We start from the raw sequence: 7075 nt of genomic DNA on the forward strand, positions 1-7075 counted from the left end.
CAACAGTGCAAAAGGTGCTGGGAAAACTGGACAGTAGCATGCAGAAGAATGAAACTGGACCACTTTCTACACCATACACAAAAATAAATTCAAAATGGGTGAAAGACCTAAATGTAATATAGGAAACCATCAGAATTCTGGAGGAGAAAACAGTCAGCAACTTCTTTGACCTCGGCTACAGCAACTTCTTACTAGACATGTCTCTGGAGGCAAAGGAAACAAAAGCAGAAATGAACTACTGGGACCTCATCAAGATAAAAAAGCTTCTGCACAGCAGAGGAAACAATCAGAAAAACTAAAAGGCAACTGACCAAATGGCAGAAGATATTTGCAAATGACATTTTGGATAAAGGGTTAGTATCCAACATCTATAAAGAACTTATCAAACTCAACACCCCAAAGTCAAGTTGTTTTAATTATTCTCCTGACAATTATTTATTGAGCAGGCAGAGATCTGGGGCTGGAAGGGATTAGAATTGGGAGTCCTCAGCATATACCACGGGGCAAATCAAGCCAGTTCCTTGCTGCTGAATTTCCTATCTCCACCATGCCCAGCATGTAGGGGCTCATTGGAATCTGCTTTAAGTGTTTTCTTCCCGATTAAATGACTTTCTTCTTGAGAGATATGTGTCCACTCATTTTTTGTAGTTTCCATGGAGTAAAACACTCAGCTAGACATACACTAGGTGCTCAGTAGGCATCGGACTTGGAGCCGAGGAGACCTTCCTGTCCATCTTCTCTTCCTACAATGCTACCAACTCCAGCCTTCCCCAAGGAGGCTCATGGTAAGTAGGAATGGTTTGGGTCTTTTAGGAGTCTGTAATATTCACAGATGTGCCCTCAGACTTTTGTCAAGAGGGTGGTAGTTAGCTGGCCCCTGCTCAGCAGGATGTGGGTAAGGATGGGACACCAGCGAAGTACAAGACCCTGATCTCCCTCGGTAAGGACAGCATTCCTTCTCTGGACCCTATGAGCCGGGGCTGGAGAGCCAGGGCTCTGATTTGTGTTTCCTATGGAGCCAGAAACAGATCGTTTCTGTTTCTGTTTTCTGTTGCAAGACCAGTGACAAATGGAGTTGTTGATAAACTTCCTTATGGTGCTCAGAGACTTTGGTCTCTCTGTCCTCTGATCTTCTAGGTCAGGGGTTTTCCTATCCCTGACATTCCATTGGAGATGACCAGATTTCCATTCTATCTGGGAAGGCAAAGCTAGTTGTTCCTTGCAGCTGAGAGTTTTCCACTCCTGCCCCCATACCCATCCTCCTTCCTTTCCTCCTGTCCTTCTTGGAAGTCACATTGGACCCTGTGGAGATATTCTTGGTACCACTGTGTGGTGTCCTAGAGTACCTTTTCCTCCTGGAAGCCAAGTGATTGGAATGGATCTGTGGGACACCATTGTGACCCTAGCACAAATATCTAAGTCCCCTTTATTTCTCAAAAACCAGGGATTCCAATTCCCAAACCAGACATGATTTCCCAGTTAGAGCAGCAGAGGAATCATGGATGCTTAAAGGAGAAGGGCCATGAAGCCTCTGTCTAGGTGAGTGAGTGAAAGCCAAGTAAGTTGATATCCTTCTGGTTAGCAAAAGCGTGCCAGGCCTTTTTCACTTTCTGGTAGTGAGAGCAGTTTTATGTTTATTTTGTATCCCCCATGGGAGGTACTCATACCTGATCCATTCAGAGAAAGTGAAAACTGACCATTTGGAGACCCTGGATTGAAGTAAGGTTCGCAATTCTAGCTCTGAGAAGAAAAATGAGCATTTTAAGAATTCTAAATGCTGTGTGGTGTTTTTGTTGGCCTCTGCTACCTACTCACATTCAGCATTCATAATTCTGTGTGAGGTGTTCCCAATTGCATTCTCCTTCACAGGACGTTTACATTCCAGTCAAAAGAATCGCGTGTTTAATAATGGCAAGTTGAGGGGCGCCTGGGTGGCTCAGTTGGTTGAGCGTCCGACTTCGACTCAGGTTATGATCTCACAGTGTGTGAGTTCGAGCCCTGTGTCAGGCTCTGTGCTGACAGCTTGGAGCCCAGAGCCTGCTTTGGATTCCGTGTCTCCCTCTCTCTCCCTGCCCCTCCTTCACTCACACTCGCTCTCTCTCTCTCTCTCTCTCTCTCAAAAATAAATAAACATTTAAAAAATTTTTTTTAATTAATGGCAAGTTGACCCCAAAGAAAGGGTGGAAGTAGGGTGACAACGAAAACTATTTGTTGCATTTTGTGTTTTTTAAAAAGACATTCATTCATTTAACAAATAGATTTTTTTAACCAGATTGGCCTATGACAAAGATAATATGTGCTCAAAAAAATTGAGAGAGACATCCAGAAGAAAACACAAATGTCTTGAAATCCTAACTCCCAGAGCCAATCACCGTCAACCTTTGTATAAGCATTCTTCTGATCCCTTTCTTCCCACACAACTACTTGTGGAGATGTGGCTACTCTGAGGTACGTGCTGTGATCCTTTACCTGCCATTTGGCCTTCATAGTGTGTTGTGGACAGCTCTCCGTGTCATTGCATATATATGTGTAGCTGGGTATTCATCCCCTTCAGTGGCTGCATAGCATTGCACTTTACCAGCATGTTATCCTCTATTTACCCCAGTCCACTATTGATAACTAGGTTGTTTCCAGATTTACATTATTCTATGCAACACCAAAGTCAAATAACCTTCTGTTACATCTTTGCAAACTTGTCAGGCTATCTTTTATGGATAAATTCCTCGCAGTGGCATTGATGGAGCAAATGGTGACGTTCAAGTCATCTAAAATACGCTATTTCCTTTAAACTCATGATACTTCTGAATCATTTTTAACTAAAAGCCAAATGCAGTGAATTGATCTTAGAAAAGTAATTGACAACATTTTCTAAAAGCTTCCCCAGGCCTGTGAGGAAGATTGATGATACTGGGATGTGGGGTTCCCTTTAACTTCTTCATTTTCACCCAAGTCTCTATTGTTTTTACTTCTTCTGTGCCTCCCTCACAGATTGATGACTTTCCCCATTTTAGAACTGAACCCCTTAGCATTCACCATTTGTATTTTAGGTCGTCTCAAATTAGTACACAGGTAATGGCAACAGATAATAACAATAGCAAACACTTGTATGGCATGTACAGTGTGTCAGACATGCAGTGGTATGTACTTTTCAAATATAGCTGAGTTCATCTTATAAAAAGTCTTAGGTAGAAATTGCCAACATCTTCATTTCACTGGTGAAGAAACGTAGGCCCTAAAAGACTAAATGATTTGTTCAAATTCAGACAGCAAATATGTGGTTGAGCCAGGAATAAAACCTGTGCAGTTTGGCTCCAGAAGCTTACAGGTTCATCTAAGCCAATGTGCCTTCCCTTGCCAGCTCACAAAGGTGGTAGACACAGGTGCTCCATGCCCTAGCTACTCAACTTCTGTGAGCAGCCAGTCATAATCCCCTCCTCCCCCAGCATCTCAGTTGAATTAAGATGTGGAAGTTACCTGTGTTCATTTGGTAGGATGTAAGCCTCTTCTTGTGTTTGAATGAACCCTCTAGAACTAATACAAGATCCTGCTTTCTACATCTCTCTTTCCCCTCCCTATTGTTCAAGGCCAAGTTCACCATACTCATTCTGGAACAAAAGTCTCTTCTGGTTCCTTATTCAAGGCAGTGGGCAATTTTGCATAGGACCTTGATTCTTTCATGCAGTTCTAAACTTCAGGGCTGGAGGAAACTGGGATTTCTCCCTTCCTTGTTTGTAAATAATGTCTCTTGTTGGCAGAGTTTGTTTTAATCATAAAAGTATGTTGTGCTGGTTGCAGAAAAAAAATTTAACAGGCAGAAAAGTATAAAGAAGCAAATAAAATCACTTGTTAGAGGAAAGCACTATTAATGTTTTTAGTGTATTTCCTTCCATTATTTTTTATATACACATGTAAGTATATATGTACTTATACATTATAACTACAAAAGATTATGGTCATGTATACTGGTTTTTGTTTGATTTTATAATCATAACCAGTTTTACAAATCATTGGAAAATCTTTAGGGGTGCCTTGGTGGTTCAGCCGGTTAAGCGTCCAACTCTTGGTTTCAGCTCAGGTCACAAGGTTTGAGTTCAAGCCCTGCATCAAGCTCTACACTGACAGTGCAGAGCCTGCTTGGGATTTTCTCTCTCTCCTTCTCTCTCTGCTCTTCCCGAGCATTCTCTCTCTCTCTCAAAAATAAATAAATAAACTCTTAAAAAAAGTTAAAAAAATTCTTCAAAATCATGATATTTAATGACTATTTCATCATCTAGATATATAATTACTTTAATCATTTATGTGTTCTGGGAAATTTTAATTTTTTCCCTTTTCACTTACTTACACTGTTATGAACATCTTTGCATTTAAATGTCTCTCCACAGCTCTGTTTTTTCCCTCTAGAATAACTAGAAGAGGAATTTTCATGGTACTTGATTTGTGTTATGAATTGCTTGTCAAAAAGCTTTCCAGTTTACATTCTTGTAGAAGTATATGAGAATGCATATGTCCCTATACCCTGCCAGCATGTACTGTAGTTTTTAAAATCTCTGCCAATTTGAAAAGGGGAAAACGGTTTTAATTTTGAACTTTTTTTTCAAGTGCTTATTGGCCATTTCTTGTTTTATTCCCCTGTTCCCTCAGGCTCCCCTTTTAATGACAGGGGATCTGGCGAACCATAGACCCTTAACCTGGATATTTGGATTCTCTTACTCCTTCTAGTTTCCTCTTTAAAGCATGCCCTTCTGCTTGCGCTCTGAAGCCCATCCTAATTTGTCCTCATACCCTTGTCCCCATAATTATTATGTCTTCTCTCCCTTCAGCAACTTCATCCTTTCCTCTTGAAGTCATGCATTCTCTGCCTTCCATCAGAATCAGAACTTCATACTTACTCCTATTCCCTTTTCTAGTATATGAAGTGTGAAGGAATTTGTCAAATTCCTCCAATGTGTACTTAACATGTGACCCCTGCTTCTGAAGGAGGTCCCCATTGGCTGGCCCTCATCCTTGTTCTCTTGTGCTTCTCTATGTTGGACAGTGCATATTTTCTTAAAAACACTTGCTTTGTGTCATTGTGCTACACTCCCAGTAGCTTTGGCTACTTCCGGGCCTCTTCCAAATGCTCCTTGGTTCCTTTCTCTTCACTAACTGTGTGTTTCACATTACATAGCTGCTAATCACTTGGTTCACTTAAGACACGTAGACCTTTTAGTGATTGCCTTGTAATGATTGAATGTTGTCGCCAGTGGGGCAGCTCAGACAGTAAATTCTGGGAGCTGTGGCCCTCAGGGTTGTATATTTGGAGGAGGGAGTTCCTGCCTCCTTGCTTAAGTTTCCTTGCCAAAATATGGTACAAAACTGAACTCTATTCATTAAAGCAAACTAAAACTTAGGTACTAACACAATGCCACCATAGGTTTCCTTCACAACAAACTTCATGTTTACAAATTGTTTTTCATCTATTTTTGACTGGGGTTCACTTGATGCCAGAATTTCACACTTCTCCTAGTGCTACAACATAGAACTCTAGACTGTAGAGTCACCAAGTCACTGTGGCGTCAAAATAAACAAACAAATGGTTTAGAAAGAGACTACAGGTGGTATACACACGCACACATATGTACAATATAAATGAAGGAAACATCAGTCATCACCGTGGAAGGATGATTCAGAGATGGTATCAGAACATTTAGCAATTTGGAGGAAAACAGAGCAGATCGTTAACACATGGCGTACTCTAAAATATATATCCACAGGATTAAAGGCTAAATGTAAAGACAAATATTAGAATAAAATACCAGTGAGTACTTACATCGGCTCTGGATAGGAAAGAATATTCTGAGCTTAAAAACAGTGAAAGCAGGGGTGCCTGGGTGGCTCAGTTGGTTAAGCGTCCGACATCAGCTCAGGTCATGATCTCATAGTTTGTGGGTTCGAGCCCCACATCGGGCTCTGTGCTGACAGCTCGGAGCCCGGAGCCTGCTTCAGGTTCTGTGTCTCCCTCTCTCTCTGCCCCTCCCCCCCTCTCTCTCTCTCTCTCTTTCAAAAATAAATAAACATTAAAAAGTTAAAAAAAAAAGAAACAAAGACTTAAAGAACAGAGGTACATGGTTAATAGTGCTAAAGAAAAAAGCCAAAACATGAAATTGTACACATAAATAGCATAGCCTTAACTATGAAAACAAAACAAAACAAAACAAAAAACAACAACTAAAAGTAACATCAATTCTCATTACACGCCAGGCACTGGGTTGAGCAACTGGGCCTGCGCTCTCTCCAAGAGTCCTCAGAGGAGCCCTGGCGGGAGGTGGGCACTGTTATGGCCCCTCTTCTCCAGATGAGAACTGGGTGCAGAAAGATGCAGAGATTTGCTCAAAGTCCCACAGCCCCTCAGTGGACGTGCTGGGATTCTAGGTCAGGCTGGCAAGACCACACAGCCCGGCCCCTGGAAACAACGGAAAGAACCTCGAGGCATGTGGGTAGCAGTGACGGTCCTGGAAGCAGAGCCGACGGACACACGGCAGATTGCTAATGGTGACAGCCCTGAGAAATAGCTGAATGAAAGACATACCGCACATGGGGAGCAGTGATGGATGCTCCCTGGGTGGGGAGTATGTCGTGCTTCTGCCATCAAAGCAAAAACTCAAGAACGTCGATGTCTTTTTAAAGCCTCCAAGAAAGAGGTTGGATGTACATGTGTCACATACTCACGGCAACTGCATGCTTATGAGATGCGATGATGGTGAATTCTCAGCTTCTCTTCTGAAGCCTTTAGTCAAGCGTGCACTCCTAGACACAGTGGCAGAAGAGACCCAGTGGGGTGTGCCCTAGTCTTCACCTCCCACATGCTCCTAGGCATGGCCCTGTTGCCAGCTTTCTGCTGGGGCAGGTGTTGGGATGTCTCTCTGGCGTCCCCTGGGATGTCATCCCTTCCCTGTCTTGGGGCCCTACTGGGTGTCTCCTTGTGCACCATTTTTTTGTGCACACCACCTGCTCACTCTTAGCCAGGTCAAACTTGTCGCACACGTGGTACCCTGGTCCAAGCATGATGACAAGCAAGGGTGGCCAGGACCCCTGG

General features: G+C 42.6%; 1 long non-coding RNA gene across 1 annotated transcript; it reads left to right on the forward strand.

Moving 5' to 3' along the window:
- The first annotated feature begins 304 nt into the window (after positions 1-304).
- On the forward strand, positions 305-3860 carry LOC123595708. Its single transcript, XR_006711321.1, has 3 exons — positions 305-353; positions 649-785; positions 2273-3860. It is a non-coding gene; the product is annotated as an uncharacterized LOC123595708 (long non-coding RNA).
- The last annotated feature ends 3215 nt before the right edge of the window (positions 3861-7075 follow it).

This window comes from Leopardus geoffroyi (genome assembly GCF_018350155.1).
Source record: "Leopardus geoffroyi isolate Oge1 chromosome X unlocalized genomic scaffold, O.geoffroyi_Oge1_pat1.0 chrX_random_Un_scaffold_50, whole genome shotgun sequence".
Taxonomy (NCBI): domain Eukaryota; kingdom Metazoa; phylum Chordata; class Mammalia; order Carnivora; family Felidae; genus Leopardus; species Leopardus geoffroyi.